Source organism: Cariama cristata, unplaced genomic scaffold (assembly GCF_000690535.1).
Source record: "Cariama cristata isolate BGI_N322 unplaced genomic scaffold, ASM69053v1 scaffold7647, whole genome shotgun sequence".
Classification (NCBI taxonomy): domain Eukaryota; kingdom Metazoa; phylum Chordata; class Aves; order Cariamiformes; family Cariamidae; genus Cariama; species Cariama cristata.
In genome coordinates this window covers 188,941-207,310 of record NW_009626141.1, presented here as the reverse complement: position 1 = coordinate 207,310, position 18,370 = coordinate 188,941, and the positions used below count along the sequence as shown (strand labels likewise).

The following is an 18,370-nucleotide window of genomic DNA, read 5'->3' as shown; positions in this document are numbered from 1 at the left end:
CACGAAGGAGAGTAGATGAGACTTCTCAGCCCTAGTGTCCCTGTTCCCGGTCAAGAGAAGGGCTGGGTATAGGACCATGTTTTATCCTGTCTTGTATATGTGTTGCCTGTGTTTGTATTCAGGTTTAATTGACCTGTGTTTATGTGACTCTCAGTCAATAGGCTTGGGAGCAAATGGGGCTCTCTTATTCACAGGGTCTCTCTAGGTTAACTTCCGTATTCATTCCTAGAGCTGCACGATGGCTTTTTATATTGTTGCCAACCGTACTGTGCTTGTGCTGTGACTAAATTAAAGGACTTTATTCTTCAGGGCTTTTAGTCTTTCGCATGTTGCCAGCCTTAAATATAACTTGCAAAAATGCTGTTTAACTCTCCCGTAACCTTCTACCAAAAGAAGTAGTACAAGAATGGAAAAATGAAAGGCTTTTGCTTCCTCCCATTTCCTGGATGAAATTTAGTGGGCTGGAGAGGGATGTACATAGCAATAATTGCCTGGCTTAAACTGAGTTTTAAGATGGAAAACGGGCCCAATCATCTGGTCATAAAACATATTCTTTAGTTCTGAAGTCCGACACTGGAGAAGGATTGTTCACTAACCTGTTCACTAGAAGATAACTTTCTTCGAATTACTGCTTTTGTGTAACACTTGGTGCAATTAACTTTAGTCTTGTACCCCAAATGTCTGAAACTTCCTGATAAGATTGGAACTAATGTCCATCCCAGCTGCAATCCCAAGTCACCTCAGTAGTAATTGTTCCTAAGAAGCACAGGCAGTTGGCGAGTCTTAGAAAAAAGAGCCCATGACTTGCTGTGTAATCATGTTTCAATCAGCTTTATAGAACCATGAAATTGATTGTCCCCCTGACGTACCGTATACTTTGGAGCAGATACTGTACTTCGCAAGTTAATTCCTTATTTGGCTCCAAGCACACAAAAGAAGAGAGCTTTTTGCTTCCCCTCCCATTCTCACAAACCAAGGAGGAAGGGAGCACAAATCACCGTGAAATCAGAATTTGAGAGCATAGCAGCATCAGCCAGCCCTGTTTTGTTTTCCTAATCATACAGTGAAAAGCATGGTGATTTAGGAGAAAGATGCCCAGGCTGTTGGCTGCATACAGGGGAGCTTGGATGAATGACAAAACCAGCGGTGGTGATGACCAGGTAATCAAAGAGCTATAGAATTGTAAAAGTCTGACAGAAAGGAGAGCTTGAGCGAGTGTTTCGTTAATGTGGTGTCCCCTTCGATACTGGAGTCAGTTTCTCTATTCTTCTGGAGCTGAAGAAAGAGGATGCTGTGAAGATACAGACTTTAGGCAATGAAGAATATTCCTCTTCAGATACCTGCAACGAAAGTCTGGCCCTGTCTTCATCGAATTTAATTCCTATTTCCAGCTCCCTCATTTCAGGAATATTTTGGTCTTTCAACATCAGTGAAACTCTATTCAAAATAAAACCAGAATCAACCCACCCATGAAAATTCTAGGAGCTCCTTCTTAAGCTGAGTTTTGTCCCTGGAAGATTTAACGTCTCCAACATTTTTGTATTTTGTGTTGAATTGTTTCCAATTCAGGGTCACTCTTCAGTCTGAAACGCTGCTTCTGCTGCAAAGTGGTTCATTAGTCCCTGAACTTTCATGGGCTAACTCAAGAAGGAATCAAGAAAAGCAAGGCTGTTGCTGTCATCCTTAAAATGCTCGTACAAGGATGGAAACTGAGGGAGGACACGAACTAGAAAATATGTAATAATAAAAAAACCAAACCAAATCAAAAAAAAAACCCCTACTGAAACAGCAAAAGGTGCTTCTATCGAGATTTTTGCTGTCTTTTAGAATGAATGATCTTTCTCTAAGGCTCACTTTGGTGACGTTTCCAGAGTCAGAAATGTGGTCCCCCAAACTACAGGGCAAGTTTGGGCCTCTTCTGCTCCATCAGCTCCTGCACAAGCTGCTCCCACAGGTGAATGATCATTGCTCCAACCTGCAACCTCCAGCTCTTGCTGTAGCTGGAATACTGGCAGCAGAGCAATGGGATGCAGTGGGTGGTTTTTTGTTTGGTTTGTTTTCTTTTGCACAGACCACAAGAGGCTTGTGGCTGCAGAATAATTATTAGTTTGTTTATCGGAGAAGAGAAATGGGAACACAAGTCATGCATGCAGAACTCTCGCATGTTACTGTCTAGGACGTTTTTCCTTTTAGTGCTTGATAAGGTTCCTTTTTCTACTGAGCCAAAAGGTTTTTCTGAGCTATTTAACTTTATCTGTCTCTGTGACAGTGTTGAACTTGTATTAAATTTAGAAGAAAACAAAATAATGTGTATACTAACTTGTCATTTTCTTGTTTAGGACACAGACAAATTGGAAATTATTCAGGTTATCCAGACAAAAGTTACATCCTCACCTACCTGTCATCCTTGTTAAGGATGAACTTTGTGAATTCATCCATGCTGCTGCTGAGCAAACAGCACTGCTTGGTAGATGTAACTCAATCCTTTTCCTGGATACTGTAATCTTTCTCTCATTATATTTTATAAAAATCTGTCTTGTAATGGTCCACATTCCAGAAACACTCTCTTCTTTCCAAACTTCCCTGTGCAGTAGACCAGATTTCCAGCTAAATAAAACCACGGCTCCCGCTTTCAGAGGAGTGCCAGCAAGAGACAAGTCTGTTGCTCAACTGACACTGAAGTTCGAACAACCTTGGCTGAGGCAGGAGTAATGAGACACAGCCCTGGGCTATAAATTACATTGACTTGGGAACGAGGGGAATTCATTCTGCTTTGCCTGAGGCAAAGGTCTGCTGTGCTGTCAGCTGAGTTTCTTAGACTCTCAGTTTCCTCTGTCATGGTAATAAGTACCAAGAAAGCTGCTTATGAAAGAGTTTTGAGGAAATCCCTTGTTACCTGCTACTAGTTTAACTTGAGTAATCGCAGCAGCAGCAGCAGAGGGACATCTATTTCTAGCTGCTTTACTGACAGATTTAAATAAAGACCATGGACTTTGTGGACCTTTGGAACGGCCTTTCTGGACCATGAGAAATTCCCTGCAGCTACAGTGGTTTGCTAATAGTTGTCATGTGAAGAAATGGTATCGATGAGCTGCAGTTCTGTCTGCTGCATGGAGATCTTGGTGTTTTCCTTTGTTACTCTGAGCTCCTCAGTGGCATGAGAAGAAAATTCTGTCAAAGTGTTTTGACGTTTCTAATAAGGGAAACATGGTAGCAAGAGCTCTTTTTTTCCCCGAACAAATCTGAGATAAAGAGGAAGCCCTAGTGAAGCTTTTGTGCCTAGGAAGAATCGAGATGTGCAGTTTACCCACTGCTTTTTCATGTCATTACCTAATTGTTTTAGCAGCTTTACTCCTAAAGGGCTCTACGCACATCTCGGTGACCGCATTATTTGCTGGGATTTAACACAGTGCTGTCTAAACAGAGTATCTGTGAACATAATCCTTAATGATATGCTGGGGGCACACACTGCTTGTGGAAGTCTTGCTTGTGATTAATCAATTAAGAATAAGATAAACCCAGCAGTTGTTCCTCTGTTTTGGGAGATGGTTTGAAACATGCTGAAGCTGAACGTGCATCTCTACTTGTTTGCAATTCCATGTAGGATTTTCAGTGTTGTCTCAAGTGAGATAAGCATAGAAACAAAGTACTCTGCCCATTGTTGCTGTGCACAACAGGTCCTTTAAGAATGGTGGCATCTGTTTTTTTAGAGAAAGCCTCCTTGTACCAATAGTAATATTTATGGCACAGACCAGCACAGCAGTGTTTTTACACTCTTACCAAACAGTCTGCGTGTAGGTCTAAGAGAATTTACTTTGTGCTTGCTGATCTATCTGCGTTATTGGGCTGTTTGCAGGTTGAGTCCTGGATAAGATTGGCTGAATTGCTGTTTGGTCGGGAGATTCTCGGAGTTTTCACAAGTGTATTACAGGTCTTTTCTGAACTTAGGTGCCATGTCAGTGTAGATGAGAAAACTGATGGAAATTCTTAACCAATAAAGGGTTCCTGTTGTAATGTATTGATCTCATGAGGAGACCTACTTGCTTCATGTCTTCACAGCAAAACACAGCGGTGTTGTCCCTGAGCATTCAAGTGTTTGCATCGTATGCAATGCATGTTTCCCTAAATAAGGAGAGTGAAATAAAATAATTGCAAAAGCAATTAATTTTCACGCTCCATATTAACTGTTGGAAGAGAAAGGTGGCATTTCAGAAGACAGGCATGCATTTTGTTTTTCATTTAGTTCAGAAAATGTGGGAGCTCCTGCTGCTGATGTTTCTGGGACTTCGTACTATAAAAGGACAAGTATTAATTTATGGGAAGAACGCTTTCCTCTGCATCCTCTTCTCACCTAAGGGGATGCAGGAATTGGGCAGTGCGCTCTGTGCCATGGTTAGTACAGCTTTTAGCAATGTGTCAATCTCTACATTTACTGTTTATAAATATTTCTGCATATAAACTACTGATTATAAATATTGCCAGCAGCTTAAATGCATTGCAGTCTGGTATGACCCATTCAGCCTTGTCTGCCCCTCAGAGAGCCATTATTTTCTTGAAGAAAGTAACAGATGAGGTGACAGAGCTCTTCTCTGAGGTGGCACTTGTTTTTTCTACTTCTTGCCATCGCAAGCAGATATGTCCCAGGATTTAAATGTAGAGGAATATATGTTACCTTCTGTTCAATGGCTTTTATTTTTCGTGCTAAAGTCCCTAGAGAGAAATATGCTTCAGTGGGTGGGGCTATTGCTAGGTATCATTACAATCTTCTGCTGTTAAATGAAGCTTGACATCACTGCCAAGAACCTGCTACATTAAGGAGCCAATGTCACGCATTTGAGGGAGGGACAAGAGATGACCACCTAAGAGCTGATGGGTTCCTACCTTCTTTTAAAAATTTGGAAACTCAGCTAATGGCTAAATACAGTTTTGTAGCTCAAGAACCTGAAACTCTTTGCAGATGTCTATATGAAAATCTGTCTAAATCTGACTTGAGTCTGACTTCTAGAGAGTTTTCTGGGGTGATCGCTTTCATTCAGAACAGATACACTGTAATAGCCTTGGCTGTTGAGTTTTTGGGTGCATCTGCATCCAAGTTCTAGATAATTATGATGATACAGCAGACTTGGAGTTTGATCATTGGTTTTGCTTGACTCTTAACCAAAACTGGCTTTTCTCCCCTTGTTTCCTGGTTTGTAACTGTGGTCCCTGGCCAGTACCATTCCTTGGAAATGTTATCGTTTCTTTAGCCTCTTTTGGGTTTTACAGGCACCGCAAAGGGAGGAGGGTCTGTGCAGGGGAACTTGTATTGTATCCAGGCGTCTCTAACATAAGTATTTCTAGCAACCGTGTTCTCAGTTCATTGATTTTTGTCAAAATGATAGTAAAAATAAAAGTAATTGTGCTTAAGAGTGAAAAAAGGGTGAACAAAAAGCCCACGTACCTGCCAGTATCTGAAATTAAGCAGGTCCTCATTGCTGTAAGAGTGGAAAGTTTGTGCTCTCTCTGCAGATGAGTTTTTGTGAGCAGCAGGTCATGGAGACATCAGAGTCTATAAAATAATGACTTTGTGTCAGAGTGTAGCTTGTGCTCTTGTACTTGCATTACTTCTCTGCCCACTTAGAGTACTCACTGTACCATACTTCTAACGTGATAAACATATCTGGAATGAAAATGCTTAGCTGTATCCTAATTATCAGAACACTGTTTCTTATTTTGGGAGGTATCTTGAGGTTATGATGACATGCTGAATGAATGCAAATTGGTACTTCTTGAAAGAGTTTCTAAAGAGTAATTCTGGCTTGTCTTGCTTCTGTTAACGTTGGTATTTTGGGGTCAGTCTGCTTTTGTGATGGATATGTTTTCACCTTACAACTTTTTTGTACAATGCTGTTCTAGGCATGCTATGGTTAGATCTGTCTCACCATTCTCATTCTAATAGTCACCTGAATATTTGGACCTGCAGAATGCAAGTTATGAATAGTAGCGCTCTGTGGACCTACTGGTGACAATACGTAACCTGTACATAGCAGGTGGATGTCATCTGGGAAGGTAGATGCAGTTGTGAGTAATGTCTGTGTAAACTAATACTTCTGGAGGGAGCAGACCCATCTTGTTCACAGATGTTTTAGCTTCATGTTGTGAGGAGTAAAAACTTCAGTTGTTAGCCTTACACAACCAGTGCTCTACAGTAGTGTCCTCTGCTTCCCCGGGGGTCTGTGTCCTGTACCGGTCACATTGGCTTTGTGTGACTCAATTCAGAGAAATGGGGTTTGAAAAAAGACTCCTGGGTCGGATTTGACCAACAGAGCCAACATTAGCGAGATGTGAGAAGGGTTGGAACCAGACTGACGCTTAGACTAGAAAGTGAATTTGTAAGGATGACAGCTGGAGAGATTGGTGTTTCTGCAAAATGACCAGCTCATACAAACAGCCCGACTCCGCTAACTCCGGCTTTCATTAACGTTTTCCTCTTTACAGCAACTGAGAATTTGGTTCAGCATTTTCTTTGCTAACTTCAATGCATTTTTTTATTAAATTCAAGCCATTAAGAATGAAAGTCTGCAATACGTTTCTAATTTTTAAAAATTGATTAAAAATAAGATCATAATTAGATCAGCAGGAGGCAATTTAAAAAAAATTTATTGCATTGTGAAAACAAATAGAAACTTGATGCAATAATCAAAGTGCCTGAGTCTGTTTTAAGTTATGCTGGTTTTCTCCAGAAATGGCCCATAAAAATTTATATTATTTTTAGAGCTTTAATTAGCAAAGTATGTAAACTAAAATAAATTTGAATTTTGGAGACATTCAGAGGGGAGGAAATGATGATATAAATGTTGATTCTAATTCTTATTTATTTGAAGAGTAATTATTTCCTTTGATGCTCAATCACCTTTTCTTCTTCTCACTCGATCCATGAATTTTCTTTCTGCTAACAGAACCTTGGGATTTTATTCCCAACACTTTGGCCCTGTCATTCAACTTTATTAAACTGGCAGTTTGTTGAACACTGCAGTTACTCATTAAACTTTACATTTTCTCTAGCTGTATTAATCACTGCTTTTTACGAACTGGGAATGTAAATGATCCCTTTGCCATCTATGCCGTGGGATAATTTGCCTTTGTAAGAGGCTCCTCAGCATTTCATGCAGTTTTCCTAGTCGTGTAATAAGGGGTTTATTTTCGGTTCACTGTAAGATTGACATTGGATCCTGCTTTTTACTATTGTTTTCCACAGAGCAATTCCCCCAAAAGTCAGATTTTCATAAAGCTAACATTCCCGTTTACGTACTTCTGCTATTGCACTGTATGTATGCAAATGGCAGAATGCAAACTGAGGAGTCTGTTCAAACGACCGACTCCGCGACTCGGAGAAGGTAATTGCTTCTGTCAAATCCTCGAGTGTTCAGAGCCTGTACGCACAAATGGAAGCTGGCTTAAGTCCCTTGTGAAAATTCTGCTTACTGAGATCAATAACTTGCATGCATGCCCCGTGTGCTGCACAAACAGCCTGTAAATCAGGGTAAATTTCTGATAAAACTGCTTGTGGTCCGACAGCAATAATGACAGCAAGGTGACGTGGTGAAGGCAAGTAAATGAGGTGTGTCTTTCTTTTGGTGTTTTACACTCAGGTATTCACAACAAATTTTCTCATAAACATGAGAAAACTCCTTTGTAGTGAGGAACTTCAGAAGAAATGGGCTTGTTGTCTCAAGAGCCGAGAAGGGAATCCAGCGTTGCAGTAGCTATCTGAGGGGAGGTGATGGTGGTAGGAGCGCTGGGAAATCTTGTTCCTTGCCACGCCTGAGGAGGATGAGGAGAGAAATACTCTTCTTTATCACCAGTGCTGTACCCACCTGGTCCTACTGGTACTCCAGTTGAATCCTGGTAGCCTGTGGTACTGTCCCTGTAGCTCTGGCTGTAGGGAACCTGGCACTGGAAAGGAGATGGAGCATTTAGGTTAGGAAGTATTGGCGTGTTCATATGTTGAGATGCACATTAGTGCCCCAGAGATTCTCTAAGACTGCTGTAATTTCTCTAGCATCACAATTTGTCTAGGTTTATCATTGAAGATTCCAATCTAGGTTTGAGAAACTCCAAACCTGAAAGGCTTGAGATTTCCCGTGAAGCAATAGGCTTCCCTTGGCAAATGGTTTTGATATAGAAAACACTGATATTTTTAGGACTGAGACCTACGCTCAAATGTCCTCTGTGGTAACCTGATCTCCCTGGGATAGTTCAGATTTGCTCTCGGTTTCCCAGGGCTAAGAGCTGTGCAACAAAAGCACCTCAAATTCCCTGTAAGGACAAAGCCAGCTGATGAGGGGTCCTGGGACTTGCTGAAGCTGGAGGACAATCAGGTTTCATTGCTTGGGAGGGACAGAGTGGATAAGAATGACCGAGACTGCTCATGATAGATTAAAAGGGAGAGGCTTCTCTTGAAGTGCCTAAGGATTGAGTTATCTCAGAGCAAAGTCTTATGACTAATTGGTTTTTATCTTGCTGGATGATCATAAGCTAAAGAAATGATTGCGGAGCGGTACTCCTAGCTAATTCCCTCTGCTAGCAGAGTTGCACCAAACAGTCTGAGTGTGCATGTATATGCGTAAAATATATCAAAACACACTTAGACTACTGTGTCTTTAGGCAGTGTCTTTGATGCAAATCATGGCTTTTTTCCAATAAATTACCCTTAATTTGAATCAATAAAAAAATCTGCCTTTCCATTGCTGTGTGATGACTCTCTCCAGCTCCCTAGTGAATTAATAAATCTGTTGCACTTTCAAGCCTCCAAATTATTTTAATAAGAAACAAGAAGCAGCAGTATAAACTAAGTTTTCTGCATGACTTTTCAGGACCAGGTGTCTGCACTCTAATTTACCACATTTTGATGCTACCCTACTCATGTTTTAGTCTTAGGAACCTAAGCTGAGCCTCATTCCAATTCACATTCCCATTATTACTATTCAGAGTCTGAATGCTTATTGGTAAAAGGCACTAATACTGCAGTAGGTCCAGGAGCAGCTGCTAAATCTATTTGAATTATACTTTGTAGCAAGCTCAAAATGTCAATGTAGGATCTTTTTCCTTCTATAAAATACCCTGATATTTTTTTCAGGGTAAGTTTAGGTGGCAACCACCTGAAGGTATTTCATTTACCTTTTAGGTATGGCTAAACATAATGTTTCTACGCTTCTCTTTTGGAACCTATTCCCATCTTTCAACTAACATACTAGATTTGAAGAACTCATATAAAGGGTCTGTAAAATCTTGAAATCGGGCTGGAAGAATCTGGCACAAAATACTGCTGTATTCACAGCTTTGATAGGTCAAATAACAAACAATTATTTTTATGCTCTTTGGGGCTGAACCACTATAGGCTTTGAGGTTGAAACCTTGAATCCCTTGAGACAATTAGAAAATATAGACCTGCACTGATTGAGGGCTTTTTTGTTGAAGTTACAGCTCAAACTTGACCACAAATAGACATACCTTGTCTAATGTTGTTATTTAGATTTTTGAAGCCTTTTTTGAGAGTCCTGCAGGAATGTATACACACTCCACCCATTTTTGATTTGTGGAAACGCCTGGACTACTTCCTTCCCCTAAATTTTTTTTTATGCAGGTGCAGACCACTGTATAACAAATTTAACTGTCCAGGCTGGCTTGTTTTTCTTAGTCCCCTTTAAAATAACCTGCACAGTGTCAAACATCTAGATGAAAAAAAAAAAAAGAAAAAAGAAGATATTAGGATTTGGGAAGTGTACTCTGGATGGATGGAAGGGAGGGTGCCATTAGAACAATCTGCTGCATGAGCGGCTGTGACTGACTGTCCTTTACGTACTTGCCTGGGGTTGCAAAAGACTGAGGGGGCTCTTCCTGCCTTCTGCTCCCATTGCCCTGCTGCCCTCATCTTGGAGTATAGGAGACATGGCTTAGGGTTACAGTGTTTGAAATATGGGAAAGTGTGGGAGAGAGTACTAAAAGAAATGCCTTAAAAAGGGAGAAGATGTTTTCTTCTTTATCAGAGAAAATATCCACAATTTCTTGTTCTGTGGTCCTCTAATTTTGCTTTATAATTGAAACCTAACGAAGTATAGTTTGAAAAGTGCCTGAGTCTTTCCAGTTTAGTTTACATGCTGGGAATCACAGACTCAAAGCTTAAGTCTACATCTGCGGCAATTAACCTTGCTCACCTCCCACCATGACAAGTTAAAAACTCTCGGCTTCCTCTGGTTGCTCATCAAGGTGCTGCTGCTCTGCCTCTCTGCCACCCACGCCAGCTCTGTGTCCAGACGTTGGCCCAGCGGTGGTGTTGGCAACGTGGCTTTTCCTGGCACTGTGTGACACTGTCACTGAGAAACCAAGCTGTTTTCTTCTACTTTTACCTCCTCAAAACACTTCAAGAGTTGAGGGTAGGGAGGGGAAGGGAGATAATTGCACCAAAAAGGACAGACCTAGTGCAAGCTCCCACTGGTGCTCCTGGAGGCCAGGAAAGATCCTTGCCAAGGTGGAGGGCTCTGATAGGGGGAACCGAAGAGTTGAGGTACGGTTTTTATAGAGATTATTTATAAAGCAGAGATGGAGCTAGCAGACTCATCTGACAGCTTGGTGCTTGATTTTACAGCTCGTTAGTGAAAGGGAAAGGAGAAGCAAAACTAGATTATCTTGAAGGGGCGGTTGAAACAAGGAATTGCACTATTTTAAACTTCATTTTTGAGACTCTTAACTGTGATGCCTTTTGATGCAATCTAAACCAATCTAGAGAATCTTTGGAGCATCACAAGGAATTTGGTGGTAAAAAAGGAATGGAGCAAAGACTGCTCGGAATATCGCTGCTAGTGTGGAGAACAAAGAAAAAGAGATTGAGCCAATCTAAGGGATTATCCAACAAACACAGTTCATGGTGGACTGTATTCCTACAGATGAAGTAAAAGGAAAATCCAGCAGACCATTAAAAAAAGGAACAGAAATGTTTTTTTTTTTCACTCTTGTTTTGAACTCAGGAGCAGGCAAATGTAATGGAGTACAGCAAGTGTATTATGCCAAGAGTTTTGCAAAACATTTTAAAAGTGCAACAGAAGTGTTTTTGTGTGGCTTGGAAGTTGATTACAGGACCATAAAACCAGAATTGGAGTTGAGAGGTATCTAGAGATCTTAACAGTTCACTTTTCATTCATGTGGTCTCCACAATGTATATTCAGAAAACAAAATAATACAGCTGAAAAAAACCCCCTTACAACGTAAAATAGACCATAATGCACATAATACAGTTATTTCTGTGCTAGTCAGCGTTCGAGTGGATGCCCATGTTGTTCCCAAATTGAGTAAAAACCAAAAATCAATGTAACGTGGGGAGAAAGTCCTAAAGCTGGCTTAATTTTCCTTGTGCGAACAAAATGAATCAGCCTCCGCTCCGAGTGCTCTGTGCGAGGCCTTCACTGATGCACTTCTCAGACTTGCCCGTTTGGACACGTATCCCTCTCTTTTGACCAGCAGTTACATTTGAAGAAAGCAGGATTTCAGTGTTTGTGAAAATGAACTGCTTTTGCGTTCGCTCTGCTCGAGTTTCTCCCTGGAGCCATCCGCCTTGCGCAGCGATGAACAGAGGCTACGCCAAGCTTCACAATACATCCAGGCTCCTAGGTCAGTAACTCGGAGTGGGCATTCCAGAGAGCCAGGGTGACGTCTGGGATGGGAAGAGAAGGATTTGGGCATCATATAATGGTTTTTCTGTTGTCTGTCTGGTGGGAATTGAGAGGCACAAGGAACAGAAGCGTTCCTGCCCAGAGAAAGCACCTACAAATAGAACATCACACGGAGAGGTGGGTGACAGTACAATTTTTTTTCCGCAGTCTGTCTTGTTTTTTAGTAGGTAAGAGGCTGGTGGGTGCTTCCTTCCTGAACAACCCTCTCTGACCAGTCCTTCCCAGTATCCCAGGCACAGGGTGAGTGAGGCGCCCCCGCTGATACTGCAGCACTATGAAGAGCTGGGGAGGAATGTGGCTTCACCTTTGGACTTCTGAACACATTTTCTGTACTTAGGCTACTGCATGTTTTTTTCCCCCTCTGTAAAGAGTATTTAGTTGTTCAATGAGACGTAGCTCACTCTCAGCTAATGGATAGCTCAGAGACACCTTTGTGTGGGAAGTCACTTAAAAAGACATTTTTTTGGTAGGAATTTTTCACTTGCTTTATACACTGTGCGTTTTACAGCCTCTGGCTTTTGTGAAAATAGAGTTCAGGTGAATAAACTGGAAAACTTACTGCAGCAAACCTGATTGGAGACGACCTCTTCTGCAATAGTAATAGGATTTTATTCATGTAGTACCTAACGTGTCTGCAAAAACAATATCCCAGGTATTTGCTCTAAAGCAATTGTGTCCTGAGGAACAAGGGATGTTGTTTTTCCAAGGTGATGGAGGATTTCCAGCTCTCTTCTGACTTTGGACTCTCCCCAGGACATTAGAAAATCAGGTCCAGGATTTATTCAAGAGGGAACCAGCAACAGGGACTTTATTCAGCAAAAGTCGTAAACAGTCTGTGCACAAATGAAAACCCTCTGGGTGCAAACGCTGTGAAATCTTTTTAAAGGCCCTGATATATCAGGCACAAGATTTGTTCTTTCTGATGAAATATTTTGATTAGGGTAGAAAACAAAATCACAGTGTAAAGTTGCGTGCCCCTGAGTGAGAGAGGGAGCAGGAGCTTTGCAGCAAGGGTAGGAAGGAGGAGGATGTTATGTGATGATTAGGAATTCATGGGTTTAGGGGAACTGAAAGGCTTTTTTGAATGAAAACAGAGGACAAATCCTTTAAGGTTTAGGTGATAGGAAATGTATATAGTTGAGATGTAGAAAGGTGGTCAGAAAAGATTTTAGGGACTGAGGAGTGGTAGGCTGTTTACCCCCCAGGCTGGGTTCTGCGCTGCTCTGCGATAGGGTTTGTGCTGCTGGGGCGGCGGGGTGCTGGGTGCCGCTCTCCTCCCCAGAGCTGGGAAGGGGGGACACAGCCTGGTCGTCCCCCCAGCACCGGAGCTCTCGTGGGTGCCTCACATCCACGCCTTACAAAGGCATTGGCAAATGTGGGGGAACATCACATTGAGGCGAGGGTTACTGCCTCAACCATGGCCGTATTTCTTTTTGTTCATGCAGCTGCAGGGCTTCCTAATGCTCTTCCTAATGCAGCTATCGTGAGCTGCTCGACTCTGTCGCGAGCTGCTTGACTCCTAGGTGTTCCCTGTTTGGGGCCCTCCCTCCATTTCAAAGGAGAAGGTATTGCATGGAGGGTGGGGTGCATTCCCAGTGTAACCCTGCACTGGTACCAGCTCTACCGGGGCCTGTTCTCCCCTTCTCCGTTTCCCCAAATCCCCACCTGTGCGAAGGGCCTGAGTCCTTAACGTTTTCTCGCACTGGTACAGCAAGATTGGGTCAGCAGATGTGCTCTTTAAATTACAGCTACGTGAAAAGCTAAGTAATATTCATGAGAACTTCAACCTTGTCTACCTTTGCAAAACTACTCAGGAAAATATGTTCCATCTTGCTGTAAATACTAATATGCAAGACAGCGTCTTAACCACCAAGTTCTAAGGAAATATTTTGCATATAAAAATTTATTTTCTTTACTCTGTTATCTAGCTGCAAAGCTGACCTTTTTTCTGCTAGGATATTACAGAAGCAACTTGGCTTTTTTTGCTGGCTGTAGCAGTTCAGGTGGATTTATTTGCTATTACGTAGAAGTTTAAAACAAGGATTTTTTTTTTACTTTGGCTTCAGGAAGAATTTCTTGCCCTGTTCTTTATGACAGGTGTGCATTAGTGGGGGAGCTGGGTTGTCTTCCCTTCTGGTTTGTAAGGCTGCATTAGACTGGCAGCAGTTTTCAAAATCTTTTCAAATGGCCAACCTGCATTTTTGGGAATTATGCTAGACAGGAAGGGTGGTTGTATTCATTTAAAAAATAGAATGGGTTTGGAAATTGCACAGCCTATTTCTGTCCTTCGCTTACTCTGTATAGCTGGTTTTTCATCTTTCTGGTAAGGAAAATCCGAAGTTGGGACAACTTGATGGCATAACTTGGGAGACGGCTATAAAAACTGCGGTCAGTCATCGTTTTAACACACAATGCCAAAAAACGGTCGTACCTTCCATTGTAATGCAGTCTACCTTTCTGGCATGCTATGGCAAACTCATCTTAGTGTATGAGGAGCATGGTGAGGTACAGGCAATCAGAGTATTTGGTGATTAGCAAAGCGTGACCACCCTCATACATTTTATTCATGGGTATTTGGTGTTTGAGATGCCAGTGTTTTCAGTTCCGCTCTAAGTCTGAGAATTGAAAGATCCAGGCAAAAAAGGAAGGACCAAAACATCAACATTTATATGTTTATAAGTTTGATTTAGGGATGCTTGTGTGATAGAGGAAACATAGGCCAAACATTTGGGTCTTGGATTGTGTCAGAACTGGTTTAGTTTACGAGTGAGTTCACATCCTCAGTGCTCTGCGATTCCTTCATTGAAGATGAATTTTTAATTTTTTGTGTGAGTTTTCACAGATTGATCTTGGGATAAGAATGCAACTCTGGCCTTGATTCGCTTATCCTCTGCTTTTGAGATGAGCATGTAGAAATTCACTTGAAAGTCCCTTGCCAGTTAAAGGAAGCTAAATGTCTATTTGAGTTGTTTACTGGGCTCAAAACATTTGCTTGGGTGCTTCCAGTTGGTGTACTATATAAAGTATTCTTACTGACGGTAATACTTTGCTGATGTATATTGAGATGTGTAGCCAGGCTTTTTAGGGTTTTTGTTCCTTATGATTGTCAAGACCTTTGTAAGACTTTTCACATGGCCTGGTTTGGGGTTTAAGCAGTGATCTGACCTGTCCATGTGTTAGTCATCTTCTGGTTGCTGCAGGGTTGATCATTTTGTGGAAGCTGTGAATATGTATGTACCTTATTTAAATTAGCTGGTGGGACACCTTTTCCCCCTCTGCCTCCTATGTGATAACCTGTTTCAGTAAGTTGATGAAAAAAGTACATGCTTTAGTTTGTTTTATGAAATAAATTGAAGCTTTTACCGCTTGTTATTGTTTCTAACTGGTGAAGCATGTTCCCCAGCATCCCTGGATGGTACAGGGGTTGCTCCCCATGCACGTGCTTCAGTTTCCCTCACAGCACGCAGCCAGGGCAGGTGGGATGCATGCCAAAAACTGCACTCCTCCTTTCCTTACTTTACATCCAGAAAGGTTTCTTTTCTTCTAATGCCTGTAGGTATCAGGTTGATTTGACCATATCAGCAGAAGTCACCTCAAGCAATAAGGGAGAATACAGTCTCTAATATTGCACTCCTTAAAAAAGCACAACGAGCATCAGCCAGAGGGGCATTTGTAGAGGGATCGTGCCTCTCTCCTGTTCCCTTCAAGAAAACAAGCAGCTGTGATAATATACATGGAAAAGAAGGCATTCCTTATGTTCTTCATGTCCTGTCTTTGTCTTTCACACCCAAGTGAGACTTGTGCTGGACTGTGAAGATGGAGCTGAGCTAGACAAAATATTTGCGTGCTTTGATGTAAAAACACAGAACTGTCCCCTCCACCTCTGATACTCTCAGCTTTGAACTTGAAATCAAATGTATAGCCCGTATTGAAGGCCCTGGTTGTTTATGATTCACACTCTGCTTGATATCAGCCTTGGAAATGTAAGTGGCAAGTGTTACCTGCCGGCGATGTTGTAAACAGGAGTGAGGACTGTGCCAGTTCTCGTCTGGCTGGGAACCTGGAGCAGAATCTCTGTAGCAGGAGAAATTAAGCTACTTAAAATTATACAAAACAACAATTACATTTCACCTTTGGAAAGCAAATGAGAAGATCTTTAGTTCTCTGCTGAAACTGCAGTTTTGTCTAGGTTAAATGTAGAATTAATACCAGAAGGTAAAGATTTCTGCAGAAGAATCAGTATAATGAAAGTTTGGGCTGTATCTCGTGAATCTGTGACTGCTCTTTGCTGTTGGGTTTCAGCTGATGGTGATGCTACTGTGTAATTTACTCCCTGTGTTGCATCAGTTTCTTAAAACGTTTGATAGTTGTCTGTGCAGTGGTGTTTTACCATGGGAAGTGTGGTTCTGAGAATGACCCTGAGCAAGAGGCTGTGGAGAGAAAAGAGCTGATTTTTGAAGGTGTTGGATTGTCAGGGTTGAATTCAGCAGTGCTAGTTGTTGTTATTATTCAGCCTAAGCCCTGATCCTAAGAGATGTCACTGAAGAGGAGGAGGGGGCAATTAAATCTTCATCACTTAGCCTGGTGTGCAGTGACTAGGGAGAAACCAGGTCATGCTCACTGGTAGTGCTGGGCTGATCTGTGTAAGGAATATGTATATAATTTTAAGAACATCTTGCTAATCCTCTTCTTGTCAGGTCCAGCTAGAAGGTGGGAAGGGAAAGGGGTGGTTAGGAATGGCTATTCCTTGCTCTTTGTGCTGAAATCTGAAGCTCCTTTTGATGTTAGGTGTCTCATGGGTGATACGCACTCAGGTTCAAAAAGATATGTTTTGGAAACTCGCCGTTGACTATGTGAGAGTAGTCCAGATGTAGTACGAACTGAGGAGAAGCCCTGCAAAATTTCTGGAAGGTCAGTGGTGCCTGAAATGGTAGCAAACGAGATGCTCAGTAAAACATCTTCACTTTGTACACCTTCTGGACATGCTGAATTCAAAGAAAACATTTCCAGGAGACACCATGAGCTAGAGCTGGTTTCCTTCCACCATAAAAGGTCATTTGCATGGTTAACTCGCATGGCACGTGGCTTCTTAGCACCTGGTTCGGGGAACACTGCTTCCCTGAGGCAGCGACTCGGGGAAATGAAGAAAATGTTTGGATAACTCCCGAGTTCAAGGATATTTCTGTCAGACTTTAATGCACCAGTTTATTTGTGTTTATTTTTGGGAAATGGGGCAAAAAATGAAATTTTCCTGTAGGCTTTATTAGAGTGTGGAGTAGAAAATGTAAAGCAAGATTTAAAACTAAATAGCCTATTGTTTCCCAGGCACTTTCAATGGTGAAGCCTTTCAGTTGGTTCCCCCTCCCCTCCATCTGCAGTGCTGAAGCCTGTGAAACACATCCAGCGCTCTCCACCGATACCTGACTCCCTTATCTCTGCGCTCTTCTGAATTGCGTAACAATTTCTAGCCGTGGAAAAATCACACTTTGCCTGTGACAAACTTCTTTCTTATCCATTTGTGAAGTTTTGTGTCGACCCTGTTATGAAATTGAAGCAAGTAGCATAGGAAAGCATGGGTGGGGGTTACTCTTTTCTGTAGCCTGCGGGTGCTGGGCAGGCAGGACCACAGCCTGGCAGCGGAGACCACGTTCTCCTTTGTGCTGGAGTGTGAATGTACTGGTCCTGGGCTCCAGACAGCTTGGGTATTGAGCTTTTCTAAAGCTGCACTAAGTCGGACTTGTACACCACTGGGTCTGCCTGGTTGTCTTCTGGTTAAATAAAAGTGATTGTAATTCAAGAGAGGATGCTGTAGTTGGGAAATAGCAATGTCTATGTCTCTCTAGTTAAGTGGTTTTCAAAATGAGGGGCCCCTTTAAAAAAAAAGGAGTTAAAGCTGGGACTGATCGGCGATTTTCGTCTTCTGGGATGCCAGCAGTTGTATTTTCTTCTGTTGATGGTGTTGATATCAACCTTTCCTACCAGCTAAAGCAAGCCTGGCTGGGATGTGATGGCAGCATGCAATTCCCAGCTGGCAGGGGAGTGGGGAGCCCAGCCCCGGGGCACGGGGTGCGACTCCAGCGAAGGGGCCGCAGCATGGTATGATAAGAACCAATGGATTAAAAAACAGTCTTGATTCTTGGTCTTGCTTCACAAGACAGGAGTGAGTTCAAAAAACCAGCAATAAGTCAGGAAAAGCTTCCCTTTCTTCTGGCTCAGTAAAGTGAGAGACAGTAGTCGGGGAGTCCCTGCAGACCCAGCTTCTGACCTTGGCGCAGTCATGTGTATAGTGGCTGTGTAATGTTCCTGGTTCTGTAGCAAGAGATGGTTTTGGTCTTGAGGCATTACTGACTGAAAAGGGGTGGAAAAATAATAATAATAATAAAAAATATATATATTGCCTCTACCTGTCAGCTCCAAAGCATCGCCAGAAATTAGGGGTTGTATGAGGGGTATGGAGAGGCAGAATGCACCGTTTTATAAAGACAGGGACATAAAATGTCAATGGGAATGTAGGGGATAATGTAATGGATTTATAGGTTTCAAATGCCTTCCCCAAACTGCTATGCAGGCTGTCACTAAAATGGAAAATAGATATAAGGTTGCATAATGTGTCTACAAAGTAGTGGTTGATTTAACAGCAGTACTTACCGTTCGCGTTGAAA

The 18,370-nt window shown here is 42.1% G+C and overlaps 1 protein-coding gene across 1 annotated transcript in view; it reads left to right on the top strand.

Annotated features, from left to right (window-relative positions):
- The window catches only part of PTPRT (protein tyrosine phosphatase, receptor type, T), a 160,138-nt gene that overhangs the window by 15,666 nt on the left and 126,102 nt on the right, over nt 1–18,370 (top strand). The window lies entirely within an intron of this gene.